This window comes from Danio rerio, chromosome 19 (genome assembly GCF_052040795.2).
Source record: "Danio rerio strain M-AB ecotype USA chromosome 19, GRCz13ab, whole genome shotgun sequence".
Taxonomy (NCBI): Eukaryota; Metazoa; Chordata; class Actinopteri; order Cypriniformes; family Danionidae; genus Danio; species Danio rerio.
Genome location: NC_141039.2, coordinates 43,576,994 through 43,599,000, shown reverse-complemented (window position 1 = coordinate 43,599,000; position 22,007 = coordinate 43,576,994). Strand labels below are relative to the sequence as shown.

The 22,007-nt window shown below is 37.2% G+C and overlaps 1 protein-coding gene across 1 annotated transcript in view; it reads right to left on the bottom strand.

Annotated features, from left to right (window-relative positions):
• Positions 1-22,007, bottom strand: part of dync1i1a (dynein cytoplasmic 1 intermediate chain 1a) — a 160,034-nt gene that overhangs the window by 77,527 nt on the left and 60,500 nt on the right.

The window sequence follows — 22,007 nt, the reverse complement described above, 5'->3', positions numbered from 1 at the left end:
AAAGCGAAACAGGTAAAGGAGAGAAGATTTTCCACAACGTAATCGATCGCGGGTGTTTGGTTAGTGTCACTAAATATACTTGGGCGGCCGTTGATATACTTGGGCAGCCCACCCAAGTAAAGTCTATGTGCGGAAAGCACAGATACATATTTACTGAATATTATTCTGCAAGACCATACAATAAATTCAGATTTTGTAGTCTGCGTCTTTCACCATTACAAAAACTGCAAAAAAAGGTTTCATTAAATAACAAATTTTTATATTGTTAAAATTTGGGGGCGAGCATTAAAGACAATATTATTATTGGTGCAATAGCCTAGTGCAGTGGTTATCAAACTTTTTTCACCAAGTACAACCTCAGAAATAAATTGTCTCTCCAAGTACCACCAGAATGACTAGTTTTGAAATGAAGTAGCGTAGTTGGCCAAATTAAGCAGCTACAGCACTGCACAGTTCGAATTTTTAAACAATTTTGAAATGTGTGTTGCATGTACATATGACATATTCGTAAAACTTTTTGAAATCTAAACATTAGCTTGTATGTAGATTGGTAGGGAACCTGTTTTTCTTAGAGGATATCAAGCTGACAAAACATTGCTTTACTCTGATACAAGTTTTATTTATGGAGAAATTAAAAAGCGCTGCAGTGATTGGGTGTTCTGTGTTTGTCTGCGATAACTAGCCTAACGAAATTATATTCCATAAAAAATATGAGGCTGATCAGTCGATTCTTGTCACGTGACTCGCGGTGCAGCATTCTGAAAAGTTAAGATGTTTTCAACTGTGTATGCCTGGAATACGCAAGTGCCTTGTGCTGCAGTTCTTACTCATTTTGCTAGACTGTAGGTTAAATTTTGGCCCTCAATTGACCTACAGTAGACGTAACAAGAGAATACGGTCATTTTTCAAAATATTTTTTTTTCTAAATTAATGATTGTTCAGACTTGGAACGGAAATAATTAATGATTTTTTGTGCGGCCAGGTACTAATTGATCTATAGACTGGTGCCGGTCTGTGGCCTGAGGGTTGGGGACCACTACTCTAGCGTGTATCATCTCTTCAAGCACCACACACCTCTTTCTCTAGTTCTGCGCCAATTGGATTTATTTTTAGCAGCTGATGACGCACTAAAGTAAACATTTTAAGCACAGCGCTTTGATCGTAGGCGTTAGAGAACAGCCAATGCCGATCACATTGGTGTTATCGTATGCATCAAATGATTAAAATTGTGTTCATTTTTTCTTTCATTACTCAGTGATTGCTCCGCGTACCACTAGAAGTAAGCCTGCGTACCACTAGTGATACACGTAGCACAGTTTGAGAACCACTGGCCTAGTGGTTAGCATGCTGACATATGGTGCAATTGCACTTCAGGGCGTCCTGAGTTCGAATCCTGGCCCGAAGACATTTCCTGTTCCTTCCCCCTCTCTCTCTCCCACTTTGCTTTCTGTCTAAAATTCTGCCCTATCCACTTAATAAAAAGGCCAAAAATAAAATTAAAAATAATAATATTGTTATTTTATTTATATTAAAAAATTCTTAAATCTTATATTTGATTTCAAGGAGATTTAAAAAGGCATATTTTGAGGTGCTCACAGCAATAACACGCATGTTTATTATCACAGGATACTACGTTGAATATTGGCACATTTCCATACCCGGCTCACAATCGCACTCTGTACTAATCAGACATGCTTTTGTTTTGGATCAACACGGCCTGGTGTGTTTTTTCTTTTGGGCCGACTGGGATTTGCACAGCTGCATTTTCACAACCGTGAGCTCTAAAGAAACAACACAGTCAGTTAAAAAGACACTTCCTTGGGTCCCACAGAACATGTGTGCTACACGTGTGCATGAGTTTATGGATCCAGACGCACAGATACCCCACAGAAACGGCAGCTTTTTGCACTCCATCAGCCCTCCAGTCTCCTGCCCCGGGGCCGTGCAGACCCTGAACACTCGGCCCTTCATTAACCCAGTCACCCCAGTCAAAGAGGCAGTGCAGACCTGCCGCTCTCAGACACCTGCTCTGGGCCAGCAGCAGCAGGACATGTGACCCTGACCCAAGATTATTTACAGAAACTAAAAAATCTAAAAGGCTAAAACTACTGTTCAAAAAAACACGCTAGAATTTTCCATGAAGCTTGTATTTATAAATCTGTAAAAAAAAAAAAAAAAAAATGCTACAGTATATCATCTGAAAAATCTTCATATTTATCTGGTGCTGGGCAAAAATTTGTTGAGATTAATCACATAATAAAGTTTGGTTTTACACAAAACACTTTACAAAACTATATTCACTATATATTATAAAAAAAAACTATCATATACATAAATATTTTATATCTGAATATAAAAAAAAATGTTCTCAAAAATATGCATGCCTGTTTGTATTTATGTATACGTCATTATTATACACAGTACACAACCTTTAATATAGTCAAAACACTTTTATTTTGGATGTGATTAATCCTATATTATACATATTGATATTTATCAGATGATATAACATATTATATGGTTGTTTTTAAAGTATATAATGCAGTAATCATGCATAATAATGCTTGAATTCTAATGCATTAAGAATACCAACATAAAAGATTTCTCACATCAGGTGCAACAGATAAACACATCAGCCAAGAGCATCTTTATATAGGAAAAATCATAATTTGGTGTTCATATATTATTTATTGTTGTTTTACAAAAAAAGAAATGATGTGCAAAATATAATTCTCTAAAACCACTCTAAAAGCTATTAAACTGAATTCCTTCTAAATAAAATGTTCACCATAAAGTTTTCTTTTGTATGTTGTAGTGCCGCATTATACACTGTCATAGTAATATTGTGATCTCCCGAATACAATAGAGAAATATTGGGAAATCTTTGTAGACTGATGGCATTTCATGCCGTACAGCTTTTTTAATGTTAAAATTTGAGCAAAATCACCTGTATTGTCATCATTTTAGACATTGTGCTAGAGAATCATTCAAACACTAGCTCTAAAGTGATGTTTGTGAAGTAGTAACGGTTTCAGCTGTTCTGACATCAAATGTGAAAAAAATGGTGGAAGAACGAACTATATATATATATATATATATATATATATATATATATATATATAGTGCTGTCAAAATTAGTGCGGTAACGCATGCGATTAATTTGAAATATTTAACGCGTTAAAAAAATTAAGGCAATTAACACAGTTGCAGATTTTTTTCCTGTTGTGGTCGACGTGTGTTCAACATGCAAAGAAATATGGATAAGACCAAGGAAGCCCTTTTTGAAGGAAAGTGTCAGTATAAAACAATTAATGGCGCATTACCAGGCTCTCCAGCTTTTCCTCCAGAGTTTCATCTAATTTCAAATGTTTCATATTTAATCTTTCAACTTTTGTTTTTATGGAGTTTGATACCGCATAGCAAACGGAAAAGAAACGCTCCGCATTTCGTGACTCGGTGGTCCTTTAAGGTAATCAAAACCGCTGTTTACATGGTAGACTCTTAAAAAGAGTATTATCTTGTTCATATTAAAATCTGAGTATTTGTTTCCATGTAAATGTATCACTGAAAGTGGCAGATGATCTTGCGAGCTGTCAAAGACAGCACATTCCTCTGCCTTTCAGCATGTGCCCTCAAATGTGTCATTAAGTTTGATGTTTTTCACCCCTAAACACAACTTTTGTAAAGTGTCTGCTTCATGTTACTGTCAGAATCCTTGTGAAATATAGCCACTTGATGAATGCGATCATGCGTGTTGAATGTGAAGGCAGTCGCTCCGGCTGCCCTGTCCTGCGCGCATTGTGTGTGTGTCGAGTTAAATCGCGATTAATTGCAAAAAAAAAGTGTGATTATTAGTTCATTTTTTAATGGATTGACAGCACTAACATATATATATATATATATATATATATATATATATATATATATATATATATATATATATATATATATATATAAATATATGCATATTTGTACCAACATTTTAGATTTATTTGGGTAAGATGCATTCACTGCAAAACTACTGCTTTTCTTACTTTTTTCTTACTTGTCTTGTTTCTAGTCCAGTTTTTAAAATATAGTTTGTTTTAAGAAATAATATGGCAAAATAAAGTGAGTTTTTCCTCAACACAAGATAAATTATCTGCCAAAGGGCTAAGAAATATATTCTTGTTTTTCCTTTTGAAATAATATCATTTTGCTTACTGCATTGGCAGGTTATTTAGCATTTCTAAATTTAAAACTCACTTAATTTTGACTTAATATTTCTCAAAACAAGACAATATGTTTTACTTTTCTGGAAAATCCTTCTTGATTTAACAATTTTAAATAAAAGGACGAGAAACAATACAACAAATCTACTTTAGAAAAGCATTTTTGCAGTGTATCTGAGCATCTGTATAAATATGCATTTACTGTATTTGTGTTTTGAATTTTTGAATCAAATTTTGTAAATGTGAATTACACTGTTCACTTATGAATTTGATTTGATGAATGTATTATTTTTGAGACTGATCTAGCTGTATAGTCAATGAGGATGAGGCTCTTGACCCTAGCCGACACCTGTAGACCAGCGCACATACAGTCTCTCTCTGTGGGCTTGTTTTCCTGCTGAACCCCCGTGTTAGAGGTTAATGATTCAGGGTCGAGCTGACAGTGGGTGCCCAGTGTGCAGAAGGAAATGATCTGATCGTGCCAGACGACTTGCTCAACACCAGTGTATTTGTGTTCACACCAGTTAAAAGAGCCTGCAGGCACGCTAACAATGATTCAAGCCTTGCAAGAATGCAGCCCATGACATTGTTGTGAATGACGCTGCAGTGTGACCGATCTGCCGCCTGTGTTTATTTATTAGGGTTTAATCTCGAACGATAATGTTATCTGTATCTACTTTGAGGCTCAAATATGCATTGTGGGAAAAAAAAATTATATATATATATATTAATTTATTTATTTATACACAAACTCACACTTTAAGTAAGCCTGTACAGTTTTGCTGTGATGACAGCGCAAATTATTTGACTAGATATTTTTCAAGATACAGCTGTTGGACAAAATAATGTACTTTTGAGGCTTTTTATTTGCTGAGAATGTAGCTGTTTAGATTGCAAATACGCTGTTTATTTATAAGGATAGTGCCTATTGTAAATATCCATAATTTCAGAGATTCAGTGCATTGGCGTCCGTCATACTAAACAGAGCAAAGACAGTTGACGTTCCAGCCCAAGATGGCCACAAAGGCTGCATAATGAAATCTTAGGGAGAAAAACAGCATTTTTTTTCAACGTTTATTTCAAACTAAAGCTGAACAAATCATAACAGAAAAGGTAGGTGACTAAGTCCATCTCTCTCTTTTGTATATTGTAGTGCTGTATTTATACCACAGTAATCTGTTAGTGTTTGGTTTGCTTGTGAATTTTTTGGGGATAATTATAGTGATCTCCCAAATGCAACAGAGAAATACTGGGAAATCTCAGTAGACTGATGGCATTTCATGCCGTTCAGCCTTACAATCTTAAAATGTGAGCAAAATCACCTGTTTTGTCATTATTTTAGACATTATGCTTGAGAATCGTTCAAATACTCATTTTAAAGTAACGTGTGTGAAGTAGCACCGGTTTCTGCTGTTCTGACATCAGCTGCAGATGTGAATGAACTGCAGAAAAAAGTAGTTCCTCTTAAAAAAGACTCGTTTTTCTTTTTTATATACACAATTATGCTGTTGAACTGTTGTATAAATACATCACACTAGTAGCAGTATATACTGTACATATACACAAATATATACACACACACACACATATGTATACACACACATTTAGTGTATGTATGTATATATATATATATATATATATATATATATATATATATATATATATATATATATATATATATATATATATATATATATATTTTTTTTTTAAATTTAAAGAGAATAGAAAACAAAATAGATTAAATAACTTTAAAATTTGTATTATGTGATATTTTGTATTTTAGTTAATCAAAATGATTCTTTCCTGTATTTATCCTGGATGCTGCAATCTACTGTACATAAAAACAAGATTACACTTGCATGCACAAACAATAATTAAAATGGGACCTATTTAGCAAAAATCACATTTATATGGGGTTTAAACACAGCTGAGTGGCAACAGTGTGTGAATATAAAGCATCCTTTCCACCATTAGAGTTTTGACACTGCCGCTATGGTGACGCTTAGGCTCATGTGAATTTAGAGCGACAGTCACCAAAACGGCACAGCTTGGACCGAAACCAATTCCCATTCACTTTGAAAGGATAACGTCAGGCGTTGCCGAACTGCATTGTGGATCCGTCTGCGCCCCTTCAGTGGCATTGCTGACTGCAGAAGTTAGGACTTTCTCAACTTTTCAAGTGCTAATGGAAGCGTCAGCCAATCAGATCGATGTATGTAAATACCCTAGTTCAGACAGTAGCCAATTGCTGACTAATTTCATTGGCTGACGCTGCTCTATCGATTGCATCAGCTCAAACTTCAGACACACCCTCTGTCAAGCATTGACGCTGAAGCCCCGTGTGATTCAGGCATAAAAGAGTCCGTTTTAAAGAGTTATAAAACATTATTTGAGTGGTATTTTGATCTGAAACTTCACATAAACACTCAAGAGACTTATTTTACATCTTGTAAAAATGGGTACAATAGGTCCCCTTGAAATAGTTTTGTATTGTTTCTAGTCCAAATATCTAAAAAGTCTGAAATCATAAAGCATTTTCTAGACAAGTAAAAAAAATATTGGTTTGTTTTTGGAAAAATCCCAAAAAAAAAAAAATCATTAAAACAAGCTGAATTATCTGTCAATGGGATAAGCAAAATAATCCTGTTTTGAGACTGAATTTTAATTTAATAAAAAAATATAATAATAATAATAATTGTTTACTTATTTCTGAAAGCAAAACAAAATGTTCTACTTGACTAAAAAGTGCTTCTTGATATAAGAATTTTAAGATTTTTAAACTAAAAATACTTTTTTTGCAGTGCAGAGATGATTGATTTTTAATATAATATTTCCATTGTTCAGTACACATCATTATGCTTCAATCTCCACTGTCAATCACTATCAGGATTGTTTGCTAAAGCTATGAATTAAAGGTCATGATATTTTAAACAATGTTCTGTTTGCTGCAAACTGATCGTTTCTCTTCATATCCTCATCATAAATCGCATTGGATAAAAGCATTCACTAAATGACTACCTGTAAACAAGAACTAAATGTATCATCAGCAGCCCCAGGTATTAATATTGTGTTGCATTTATACACTTGTCTTTAACTATGGATGCGCCAGAAGCCTTAAACCTGCATTTTATGAATCACCAAGGACCGTTTCAGCTAGAATAACCTTATCTAACATTCTACTAAAGAAATACATCTACACTGTGAAAAAAATCCGTAAATTAGCAGTTTTCCGCATTTTGTGATTCTGGTTTAATTTTTTTATTCATGCTTTTGATTTGCATTATGGGACCTTGATCTTTCTTCCAACAACTTTTAACCTTTAAAGGTTAAAAAAGTCACTTTTAATAACATTTCTAATAGTTTAAAGTGAAATTTTGCCTAGGTTGGTGTTTTATAATACACAACAAAAACTTTGTAACAAATTGCCAGCACTTTTTCTGTTATATTACAGATTTATTTCTTCGGTAACTCTTATAATAACTACACACTATAAATCATTTATTAAGCATTAGCAAATAGTAAATTCATTATCCGTTAAGCATTAACTCTACATTAATAAACGTTAGCAAGCTGTTTATAACTGCAGCTACAAATGCTGTACTCTTGACTTATAACCACATTTATAATGTGCTTAATAATTGTATTTTCATACTTAGTAAATGATTAATTTTTCATTACTAAATTAAGTATCGCATTATTTACAAACCAGTTGTATTTAAGAGTAGTTGAGGGTTTTTAGGATCATTCAGGATGAGTTAGTAAATGATTAATAAACTATTGAAATTATCGTTTATATGTCTTATTATTCAAGCATATATTAATGGTTACTATGTATGTTAATAAATGCTTTATTAACTCAACTTCACCTAGTTTTGTGACCTTATCTAAAGTGAGGACTATTTATGCTTTATAAATCCCTTATAAATGACAAATAAAGGCTCAGTTAAATTCTAAACAGGAATTACATTATTCATTCCTATTCAATTAAAGATACACAAATGAAACTGTACTTCAAATAAAAAATAAATCTTTGCAACCTTATCTAAAATAAAATCGCTGTAGAGTTTAAACATTACATTTTATTACATTGTTTAATTATTATATTGTAGTTTTGTCCAGTTTTGTTGTATTTTGACACTCCTGTTATTCAGCAATGTTTAAACTTTACAGTAGTTTTACATTTTAGAAAAGATTGCAAAGATTATAGTTCATTTGATCCTGAGCCTTTAATTGTCATTTATAAGGGATTTATAAAGCATAAATATTCCTCACTTTAGATAGTCACAAAACTGCATAAAGTTGAGTGAATAAAGCATTTATTAACATATTAGTTGACTATTAGTATATGCCTGAATAATAAGACATAAACGTTGATTTCAATAGTTTATTAATCATTTACTAACTTATTCTGAATGATCCTAAAAACCCTCAACTACTCTTAAACACAACTGGTTTGTAAATAATGCGATACTTAATTTAATAATGAAAAATTAATAATTTACTAAGTATGAAAATACAATTATTAAGCACATTTTAAATGTGGTTATAAGTCAAGAATAGAGCATTTGTAGCTGCAGTTATAAACAGTTTACTAACGTTTATTAATGTAGAGTTAATGCTTAACGGATAATGAATTCACTATTTGCTAATGCTTGATAAATGATTTATAGTGTGTAGTTATTATAAAGTGTTACCATTTCTTCATATACTATTTATTTTACATTCTGTTATTTCAAACTTCTAAAATGTCAATAAAAGTCACTTTGTTAGACTTTAGAGTTGAATTATCAACAACAAATGTCAACAGAGCAGACATAAACATCCCATTATGAGAATCACAATCATAAATAAAAGGAAAACACTTGTAAATCACTAAATACGGAAACTGTTAATTACACATATTTTTTTTACAGTGTACATCTGAATTTACACCCAATCAAATTATCCCTTTAATACAATATGCATGCGCTTTGATCTAAAGTCGTGCTATTTGAACATAAAGCAGCACAGAGACAATTGATTCCCCAAAGGCTAAATGTGTTTCTCAGAGTCTGGCCCTGGAGCAAGTGTGGTTTAGCTGCCGAATGTGAATGCGCTTCTGCGCCAGAGACCAGGGGAAAAGAGGAGTCCTCAGACCCAGACAGGCAGCCAGCCAGGCCAGGCCGACCACACCACCACGCACTACTCTGGCCCTCTTTCCCTCTCCTCTCTCATCTGTTTCTGCCCCGGGAAGAAGAAGAAAGAGCCCTGACTTTGCTGCTTCCCTCCAGGGCCTGACAGAAATAAAATAGCGCAGGCAAAAATCCGGGACACCTCTCGCATACCAGAAGAGCCACACGCTAGACAGGCTGTCAGAAAGTTTTGGATTTGGATTTGCGAGTCTGTGACCTTATATGACCAGGTCTTGGGGAGAGTCATCCGCACTAAGCCGCCAGAAGTGTTGACCACACAGACTGGGGGACAAAGCAACAACAAGCCTGATTCATGGCTGCGGTCGAAGGGTTCGCAAACAACGTCGCAATATATCTGCAGATTTCGTGACACCCCGTATCGCTCTGCAAAACATCAGGACTGTGGGCCAAAACACAGTGAGAGAAATTTCAAGGGGGTTTGGGAATTTGATTATGCCAAAAAATTGCATTATTTAGAAAATATAAAATGGGGAAATTAGTTTTTATGTCTGTTTTTTATTGGGGTTGACCACACACTCAATAATAAAGGTACAAAATCTGTCACTGGGGTGGTACCTTTTCAAAAGGTAAACTTTTGCACCCTACAGGTGGGACATTAGTAAGGGTAGGGTACACTTTTGTACCTTTAGGGTTCACTTTTGTACTCTTAAGGTACTATGAGGTACACATTTGTGCCATGTGCGAGACGCTTACAACGGAGATGAGGATCCACATGTTGTTTATTACAAGAATGGTCAGGGAGGCAACGGTCAACAGGTCAGACATGTACATGGAAAGAAATCCAAAAGTCTTTCGGATGAGACGTTAAAAGGAGGTCCTGAATTTCTGTGGTCAATAAAAATCCCATGGCACTTCTCGTAAAGAGCAGGGGTGTAACCCCGGTGTCCTGCCCAAAGTCCCTCTATCGGCCCTTACGATCATGGCCTCCCAATCATCCCCTTCCACCGAACTGGCTCTATCACTGTCTCTCCACTTCCCCAATAGCTGGTGTGTGGTGAGCGCACTGGCGCCGTTGTCCTGTGGCTGCCGTTGCATTATCCAAGTGGATGCTGCACACTGGTGGTGGTGTGGAGAGACCCTCCTCATGATTGTGAAGTAATTTGGGTGTATAGCGATACACAATAAATGCGCTATATAAATACACATTACATTACAAAGTAATGGTCAAAGAACAGGCAATTAGTTGGTACAGGCAGCATTTAATCAAAATGATAACATAAGGCAAAGGGTCAAAACACGGCTAGGCCAGACAATGGAAAACACATCGTAATGTCACAAAACAGTTAACAAGACTATGATGTGTGTGTCTGTGCTGTATAAATAATCCTAGTAATCAGTCCTTGAGCAGGTTCTAGCTGTGTGTATATGATCAATGGAACACCGGAACAGGTGTGTGTACGGAGTGCATGACGGGATTTGTAGTTCATACAGAATTGTATTCCAGGTAAAGGTGCATGTTGATCAGCAGCCACTAGATTGCTGGTGATCTTAATAACTTGTACTTTGTATGTATTAATAGGTACCTTTTAAGGACCTGTTAGAAACAAAAATATACCCTTCGAAAAAGTACCACCTAAGTGACAAATTTTGCAGCTTTATTTCTGAGAGTGTAGCTGAAGACAAAAAAAACAGGAATATATGTTTTACTGTGCAGTAAGTAATAAAAACATATTCTGAACTTATTAAAATATGTAACAAAAAGTGATCAGTATTTTTTTTTAAATACTGACTATTGACAGTATTTTCTGATGTTTGCATTTTAAACAGGCCTTTCTTATTTGAATATAGTATGCAAACAAAATAATCAGCAATTTTATCTTTATACAATAATGACATTTCTGTCTGGAAACATGCGCAAAATGGTGCATAATGAAAGATGTCATGAACAGAAGATCACAAAAATACATTAGCCACCACCTAGCAATACCCTAGCAACCATCCCTGAATACACTAGTGACTGCACACCGAGATTCCAGTATCCACAAAAAAAGCAACCTAGCAACCACTCCAAGTGTATTAGCAACTGTACAGCAACACCCTAGCAACCACACAAGTACCATAGGCACATCCAACCTTGAGGCGGATGGGCTACAGCAGCAGAAGACCACACCGGGTGGCACTCTGGTCAGCTAAGAACAGGAAAGAGGCTACAATTCACACAGGCTCACCAAAATTGGACAATAGAAGATTGGAAAAATGTTGCCTGGTCTGATGAGTCTCGATTACTGCTGCAAAATTCAGATGGTAGGGTCAGAATTTGGCATCAACAACATGAAAGCATGAATCCATCCTGCCTTGTATCAACGGTTCAGGCTGGTGGTGGTGTAATGCTGTGTGGGATATTTTCTTGGCACACTTTGGGCCCACTAGTACCATTTGAGCATCGTGTCAACACCACAGCCTACCTGAGTATTGTTGCTGACCATGTCCATCCCTTTATGACCACAGTGTACCCATCTTCTGATGGCTACTTCCAGCTGGATAACGTGCCATGTCATAAAGCGCAATTCACCTCAGACTGGTTCTTGAACATGACAATGAGTTCACTGTACTCAAATGGCCTCCACAGTCACCAGATCTCAATCCAAAAGAGCACCTTTGGGATGTGGACAGGAGATTCGCATCATAGACAAATTTATTAATGAAGCAACTGTGTGATGCTAACAAGTCAATATTGACCAAAATCTTCAAGGAAGATTGTTAAATCTGCCACGAAGGATTAAGGTGTACCTAATAAAGGTACAAAATAAGGTGTACCTAATAAAGTGGCCGGTGTGTGTATGTTCCTTTTTTGGTAATCTATCGCTTTAAACACTTCTGTGAATGGCAAAAAGTATGACAATGAAAAGCAAGACTGCTTTAACACACTCCACCCTGGTGCTTAATACAGGTTCACTCTGTGGGAAGGAACATTAGGAAGCATCAACCCCACAGGCCTGAAACTGTGGACCTGCCTCGCAAGGTAATGACATCCCCAATGTACCTGTCTCCAATCTCCTCTCGCTTTCCTCAAGCTGCTCCGAGAAATACAAATCCAGCACTTGTCAAGCTGCTAAACGTAATGACCAACACAGCAGCAGCGCTCAATCAAATCGAGACTTCCATCCTTTAAACCACAAGCGTATCTCAGGGTGTAGGACTCTAATTAACTGCTTAATTAGGCAACAGAGGGGAAAAAAAATCAGGATTTGTGCAGGGGCTGGGAAAGATTAGTTCTGGTTATCACGTATTAGAGAAGCGGTGGAAATGTAAAGGGATTGATTTGTTTAAGAGGGCGAGAGAGAGTGAATGGCTTTGAATGTGGTGAGGAGGATCTTAGCACTTCCCGCTCTGAAGACGCTGCACGCGATTTACCAGAAGCTAATGCTTCACAGATGGACGTGGTCATGAAGACACGAGTGCTGAAGGAGTGCACTTGTCAGGATCACACTTGCATTGAGTTTTGATGATGTTAGACCAGCTTAAACTGGTTTATCTTTAAGGCCAAGGGGGTTGTCAAAGTAGGGAGTCACTCTGGAGTGCCTCAAGGTGACTTAAAGGGATAGTTCACACAAAATTGATCATTCAGTCATTATCAACTCCCACTTCACTTGTTCAAAAACAGTTTGACTTTCTTCTGTTGAGCACAAAAGAAGATAGTGTGAAAAAAGCTGGAAACCTGTAACATTGATTTCTGTCAGGGTTGCCGCTGGGGTGGGGGGTGAAGGTAGTTAGGACGATTCTAAGGGCCCCGCGACAACACACCCAACTAGATACAGGACACTGACACCTTAACAACCACAAAAAATAGCTTAGCCACCACCTAACAATACCCTACCAACCACCTGTAAATACACTCGCAAATGCACACCAACAACCTAGTATCCACAAAAATAACCTAGCAACCACTCCAAGTACAATAGCAACTGCATACACCTTAGCAGCCACAAAAATAACTCAGCCTCAACTTAGCAACACCCTAGCTAGCAAACACCTCTGAAAACAACAGCCAGTGCACACCAACAACCTAGTATTCACAAAAATACCCTAACAACCAATCCAAGTACACTAGCAACTGCCTAGCAAGACCCTAAACTCAACTGCACACCAACAGCTTAGCAACCACAATAATACCTCAGCCACTACCTAGCTACACCCTAGCAACCACCTACAGTATGAATACACTAGCAAGCGCACACCAACAATCTAGTATCCACAAAAATAACCTAGCAGCCAATCCAAGTACACTAGCAACAGCACTAGCAGATACATAGCAACACCCTAAACACTCAACTGCATACCAACACCCTTAGCAACCACAATAATACCTTAGCCACTACCTAGCAACACCCTAGCAACCACCTACAGTATGAATACACTAGCAAGCGCACAACAACAACCTAGTACCCACAAAAATAACCTAGCAGCCAATCCAAGTACACTAGCAACTGCACTAGCAGATAGCAACACCCTAAACACTCAACTGCATACCAACACCTTAGCAACCACAAAAATACCTTAATCACCCCCTGGCAACACCCTAGCAAGCAACCAACTCTAAATACACTAACAAGTGCACACCAACAACCTAGTATCCGCAAAAATTACTTCGCAACCAATTCAAGTACACTAGCAACCACACAAATTAACCTAGCAGATACATAGTAACATCATCAAAACTAAACTGCATACTCAACTGCTCACCAACACCTTAGCAACCACAAAATTACCTTAGCCACCACCTAGCAACACCCTAGCTAGCAAAATATACTAGCACGTGCACGCCAACAACCTAGTATCCACAAACATAACATAGCAACCACTCCATGTACACTAGCAACTGCACTAGCAGATACATAGCAACACCCTAAAAATCAACTGCATATCAACACCTTAGCAACCAGGAAAATACCCTAGTCACTACCTAGCAACACCCTGACAACCACCTACGAATACACTTACAAGTGCAAACCAACCTTTTAGTATTCAAAAAATAACCTCGCAACCACTCCAAGTACACTAGCAACTGCTCTAGCAGATAATTAGCAACACCCTAGCAACCGCACAAATTAACCTAGCAGATACATAGTTGCATCATTAAAACTAAACTGCATACTTAACTGCTTTGCAACACAGAACTACCTTAGCCACCACCTAGCAACACCCTAGCTAGCAACTACCTCAAAATACACTAGCAAGTGCACACCAACAACCTAGTATCCATAAACATAACATAGCAACCACTTCAAGTACACTAGCACCTGTACTAGCAGATACCAACACCTTAGCAAGCACAAAATACCTTGGCCACTACCTAGCAACCACCTATGAATACACTAGCAAGTGCACACCAACAACCTAGTATCTACAAAAATAACCTAACAACCACTTGCAACTGCACAGCAACATCCTAGCAACCACACAAATACCCTAACAACCACTCAAACAACTTCAAAGACCCCTCTGTGCCTCCATCATCATCATCCCACATGAGAGTTTAACACCTCAGTGAAAAGCAAAGCAAAGTGATAGCGAAAACAATGCCGCCAAAAGCAGGATAAGATGCCATGGATTAAACAGGAGGAGGACACGACTCTTTTTTCATCCAGCGTTTTATTGGACCAAGCTGCACTGCTCCAGGCCTCTGGATCTGGGATATGGAGCTGATTAGACAATCAAAAAAATCCCCTCATCTGACAAGTGGGGATTTTTTGTGTCTGCGAGGAGGCGGAGGGTGTTTGTTTTCCTCAGGGCCTCTGAAACACAGAGAGACTCTGAACTCAAGGGACCGGGGGTATTTCCATATGGGGCCTTAGACACAATATGAAGGACATCCCTACTGACAAGCGGCTATTTAGGACCAGGGTTCAAACACCTTACATTTGTTCATTTACTTTACAGATTAGCCCCTTTATTAATCTGGGGTCGCCACAGCGAAATGAACTGCCTTATCAAGCACACGTTTTACGCAGCGGATGCCCTTTCAGCTGCAAGCCATCACTGGGAAACATCCATACACTCTCATTCACAGACATACACTACAGACAATTTTAGCTTATTTAATTAACCTGTACCGCATGTATTTTTGACAACCAGAGCACCAGTAGGAACCCCACACGAACACCTAGAGAACATGCAAACTCCACACAGACATGTCAACTGACCCAGTCTAGACTCAAACCAGTGACTTTCTTGCTGTGAGGTGATTATGCTACCCACTGAGCCTCCGTGGCACCCTTAAACACCTTTTCCGAATTCAAATTTAAGCACTTTCCAGGTGCATTTTCAAGCAATTCACAAGTGTGGCAAATTACATTTTTACATACAGTTGAAGTTTGAATTGTTTTACCTGTTTTCCCTCAATTTCTGTCTAATGGAGAATTTTTTTTTTCTTTAACACATTTATAAACATAATAGTTTTAGTAATTCATTTCTAAAAACTAATTTATTGTCTTTGCCCTGATTACTGTACATAACATTTTACTCAACATTTTTTAAGATAATAGTATTCAGCTTAAAGTGACATTTAAAGGCTTAATTTATTTATTATTTATTTAATTTTATTTTGCCAGTAACATCACACAAGGGCCTCTTCGCCCTTCACCTTTGTGTATTACTCTGCCCACATACAGCCAGCAAAAAGCCGACACTACAGTTTGACAAATATTACTGCTGTTAGACAACAAAATGTACTTTTGAGGCTGTTTTAGTTAAGAATGTAGTTGTTTAGATTGCAACTATGCAGTTTACATGTAAGAAAAGTGCCTATTTTAAAATATTTACAATTTCTGAGAGAGCTCTTCGGCGGCTATTAGCCTGCCATAGTGTAGTAGGAAAAGGCGGTTGACGTTTTCTATCCACAAGATGGAGACAGAACCGCATAATCATTCCTTACACTTAGAAGCTTATAGCAGTCTGATTTCTAACTATAGCAGATCAAATCATTATTAAACTGGTAAGCATACCTGCCAACATTCCCATTTTGATTGCAACAGAGAAATACTGTAGACTGTAACAGTGTTAGAAGATTTCTCTGTAGACTGATGGCATTTCATGTCACGTTTAGCCTTATAATCTTAAACTGTGAGCAAAATCAGCTGTTTTATCATCTCTTTAGACATTACGCTAGAGAGTCATATAAACACTAAAGTGACATAGGTGAATTAGTAACGGCTTCTGCTGTTCCGACGTCAGCTGCAGATGTGATGAATGGCGGAAGAAAGTAGTTTCTTAATAAAAAGGGTTTTTTTAGACTCTCTGTGTTTGATTTTCTTATTCATATACACAATTGGGCCGTCAAACTGTTGTATAAATGCAATATCACACTCGTAGCAGTGCGATATGGCTGTATATCAATGCACACCTCCCACCAGTGCTGATATAAAACCATATCGCACTACTACGAGTGTGATATTGCTTATTCATATATACATAAATATACACAAATATGTTATACTATCATGTTTATATTTGCAATATATTTAGCAAATATGAACTTTTATTTTGAATGTGATTAATCACGATTAATTGTTTGAGAGTACTAATTTACTTTAATTTCATGCATTGTTCATTCATGAAGTGATATCTCCACGTTTTCTTTACCCACAGTTTAAGAAAAGGGTGCAGATAAACAAAAAAAACAGGCGGATCACGCCACAGGCACATGTGCAAACTCCAGAGTATTAATTATATGCAAAAGCAAAATGATTTATTTTATTTCTTTATTTAATTAATAAAATTTGTTTACTATCATTACCTATTTAATTTTAAATTTTTATGCAAAACCCCAAATATATATATATATATATATATATATATATATATATATATATATATATATATATATATATATATATATATATATATATATATATATATTACATTTATTTGTTTACGATTATTAACTATTTATAAACATAAATTAACACAATTACAATTTCATGCAATTTATCCAAAATGTATCACTTCTCAAAAATAAGCATTTAAAATTCAAGCATTTGCAATTAATTCCAGCACCCACACGAACCCTGTAAGACACAAGTTCAGACCTACGTCCATACATGCTCGTTCCTCCTTCAAAAAGCAGCACATTTTCAAATTAGGCTTCAGAAGTTGGGTGTTGAAGTGCCTGCAGACCACAACAGACACACAGCACTGAGGAGGCGGCAACGGCAGCATGAAAGAGGCCTGTAATGTGGAGCTGGCACGACAAATTGTGCCTGAGACAAAACACTATCTCTCTATCGCACCCCTGCATGGCACATCACCAGCCAGAGAAACGTTCTCACATACTCATGAACTCCGCCAGGGTTCACAAGTCAAAACGAGCCTGCCATTATTGGATTATGCTTTACAAGAAAATACTTACACATTTTCACATTTAATAGAGCGCATGAGTCCACGTTTTCACTGTCGAGCAGAGTTGATCAGTAAAGTGTTTTTCCCATATTAGAAAATGTTTTATAAGTATTTGTCAAAGGCATAAAAAGTAAGATATTATTCTTTCAGTAAAACATCCAAAAAAGCACCAGAACAGTGTTATATACTTTGCTGGCTTGTTTTCCCAAGAATGTTTAAATCCAGTGAAATAAGAGACTTTATAGTAAAGAATGGAGTCGCATGCTTCGCTCAGGTTTGATTATTTTTTTGACTTCAAGAGTCATCAAATCTTGACAATTCTGTGGGTCTCCCCTACCAGTTCTGCTCCTCTTATATTCTGCTGAATTAAGGTCAGGTGATTGGCTGATCATTCTAGCAGTTTATTTTCCTTTGCTGAAACATATTAACAGTTTCCTTGTCTGTGTTTGAGATCATTTTCTTGTCAAAATGTCCACTCTGGTTTCATCTTCATCATCCACTAATGTAGATGTTGGACTGACACAGCTAATATTCATTTACATGATTGAATCGCCTCTTGTTACAGCTATAAAATAGTTTGATAACAAGCAGGAAATGTTCATGGGCCATTGACAACATCACTTTGAAATGGAATTGAAAAGATTTAATTGGCCATGGTCCATAATAGTTTACCAGTTGCAGGTCAAACTGCGGTCATACATTAAAAACACGTTCTTACCCATTTAGAGCGGCGGCGGTACAAGCTACGGCGGTAATGGCTATATTATCCGGCAGCTAGCTCTCTGCAACTCTCACATGGTCGCCCACTGAAGCTAAGCAGGGCTGCGCCCGGTCATTACCTGGATGGGAGACCACATGGGAAAGCTGGGTTGCTGCCGGAAGTGGTGTTAGTGAGGCCAGCAAGGGGCGCCCAACCTGCGGTCTGTGTGGGTCCTAATGCCCCAGTATAGTGACGGGGACGCTATACTGCTCAGTGAGTGCCATCTTTCGGATGAGACGTTAAACCGAGGTTTTCGACTCTCTGTGGTCGATAAAAATGCCAGGATGTCCTTCGAAAAGAGTAGGGGTTTAACCCCGGCATCCTGGCCAAATCTGCCCACTGGCCTTTGTCCATAATGGCCTCCTAACCATCCCCATATTCAATTGGCTGCATCACTGTCTCCTCTCCACCAATCAGCTGGTGTGTGGTGTGCGGTCTGGCGCAAAATGGCTGCCGTTGCGTCATCCAGGTGGATGCTGCACACTGGTGGTGGATGAGGTGATCCCCCCATTGTGTAAAGCGATTTGAGTGCCCAGAAAAGCGCTATATAAATGTAAGGAAATATTATTATTAATTATTATTATTATTAAACTATCACCTACTGTATACTGAAGAGGGGCAGGAATGCTGAAGAATTACTGGGAAATTTCAGCTGCTGTCTGGGCTTTCCATACTGTTTTACACTCTTTATTCGTGTGTTCAATATTTTTTCCTTTTCCCATTTTTTTAAAAACACGTTTTCTGAAAATGATGGTGATGTGTTCAATACTTCGTTTAAACGCTGTTTGTGGTTATTATTCCTTTTGTGCCATAAAAATGGGTACAGAAAACAATGAAAGCTTGTTTTTGACATGAAAAAGGGGAAATAAGGATTTTTTAATGTCTGTTTACAATTGAGGAGGGATTCAGCAAGTCAACAAGAAAAGGCAATACACACAACGAGTGCTAATTATACTTACTGTAATTATAGGAACTGTAAAAAACAATAATATCACAAATGCAAGAAATAAGTAACAATTCTAAGAAAAAGTTCAGAATTGTGAGATGTAAACATGGAATTGCAAGCAAGCATAAAAGTCATAATTCATGAACTTTATTTATAAACTAATTTTAAGAGGATGACGTGCTTATGATTGCTTGCAGTCGGTCCCGCATTATTCAGTTTATGATTCACCAATCAGACAATTCCTAAGCCACTATAAATACCCTAAAATCCATATAACAGCCATCTTCATTTTGAAGAATCCCTTCTTCCCCCCGACTCCTCCTCCTTTCCTAGATGGGTGGTATGGTGGCCCAGTGGTTAGCACTGTTGCCTCACAGCAAGAACGTCACTGGTTCTAGTCCTTAACAAGGCAGCCAACGTTTTTGTCGGAGTTTACACGTTCTCCCTGTGCTCAAGTTTGTTTGGTTCCCAAAAACATGCAACTTAAGTTGATTGACTAATCCAAATCGTCACCAGAGACATGCTTCTTTGAAGTAGTTATCTCTTAAGAGCAATCACTATCTATTCAGTAGCTACTACAACAGGAACGTTCTCGAGATCTACCTGAGCTCAAACTCCCCTCTTGCCTTGCAAATGGGAGGGAGCCCCGGGCTCAAAGATCTTAGAAGCTCAGGGCTCTCTCCCGGGACAGCATGTCAAACAAGCTTTAAAATCAATCATCAGCTATGTGTGAACTCTTGAACAAGAAAAAAATAATATGACTATAAAAATAAGTGAGAATTATAATATGAGTAAAATGTACACAGATGAGGGGAAGAGGCTGAATAACTACTGATAGATTTCAGCTGCTGTCTGAGCTTTCCATTTATTTGTACACCCCTTTCTTCATGTATTCAGTACTTTTTCGCTCTGTCATTTAATTTAATTACATATAACTGAATTTCTAAACTACACTGTAAAAAATCTGTAATTTTACGGTTTATTTCTGGAAGCTGGGGTGCCGGAAAAAAACATAAAATAACGGCTGTTAAATTACTGAAATATACCGTAAAATAATGGATATTAAGTTACAGAAATTTCCTTAAATTTAAATTTTAGGTAAATTTCTGTATTTTAATGTCTGTTATTTAATGGTGAATTCCTGTACGTTAACAGCCGTTATTTTACTTTTTTTCCCGCCACCCCAGCTGCCAGAAATAAAATAAAATTCCAAAAAATTTTTTACAGTGTAGTTAATTTAGTTGTAATTGTATATATGAAGGGTGGCATGGCGGTGCAGTGGATAGCACTGTCGCCTCATAGCAAGAAGGTTGCTGGTTCGGGCCTCGGCTGGGTCTGTTCTCCCCATGTTCTTGTGGGTTTCCTCTGAGTGCTTCCGGTTTCCCCCACAAGTCCAAAGGCATGCGCAATAGGTGAATTGGGTAAGCTAAATTGTCCACAGTGTAAATTTGTGAATGAGATTGTTTGGGTGTTTTCCAGTAATGGGTTGTGGCTGGAAGGGCATCAGTTGTGTAAAACATATGCTGGATAAGTTGGCAGTTCGTTCTGTTGTGGCAACTCCTGATTAATAAAGTGACTAAGCTGAAAAAGAAAATGATTGAATGACTGTATGAATTACTTTAGTTGTTACAGACATCTGATGAAAATGTCGTCAACAGCACGATTGTAAATGTTTTCTTCAAAAATTATGTTCAATACTTATTTTACCTGCTGTACATGCATAATTAATACAATTGTTTTAATAAAATTTATTTAAAATACAACTACTTGCATGATTTTTTTCAGCATTTACATTGTTTTTGTGCTATATTACTATTTAGTTGCTAATTGTATTATATAGGTTCTTCATATCTGCACTACTGGAAAGACAATAAAGTCGAATCTAACAAATGTAATGAGTCAAACGCCAGGGAGTGGTGGATGAATCGCACCAATAGCATGATGACAAATAGTTAAACGAGCTGAATGCAGCTCATCAAACCAAACACATAAATCACAGCGACCCTTATCTTTCTTCTCCTCTTGTGAGCCTCTTCAAAGTTTTGCTGTTGTGGCAAATAATGCTCTCTGACGCTTTCCTGGAAAAGCAACAGCCTTTTGTCGGCCGTCCTCGTCATTGTCGTTTGTCATCATTACGACATGACTCTGACAAACGGCTGAGACTGATCATGTCTTTCAGAAGCCGCTATCATGAAGCCTGGAGGAGAGAGACGCTCTCTGGGGTCTGGAAATGTTCAGAGTCGCCCTGATAAACACTTTGAACGCAGATCCGCACTAATGTCCACAGGAAACCTTGCAGATCTCGAGATGTTTTGAGAAGTCTTGTCAGATCCTCGACATTTGAAATCATGTGTCCGAGTGTTGTTACTGTTTCAGGGATTGATTTTTACTGTTGCTTTGCCACTATTATAATGCAGCACACGTCACAAACAAAAACTATTTATTGGATTTACTAAATTTTTTTAAGGTAAGTGTTTGCAAACAGCTTATATGGGCTGAATTTAAAACAAATTAAATTTAGTAACTTTGTTTAAAGGCGAGGCAGTGGCGCAGTAGGTAGT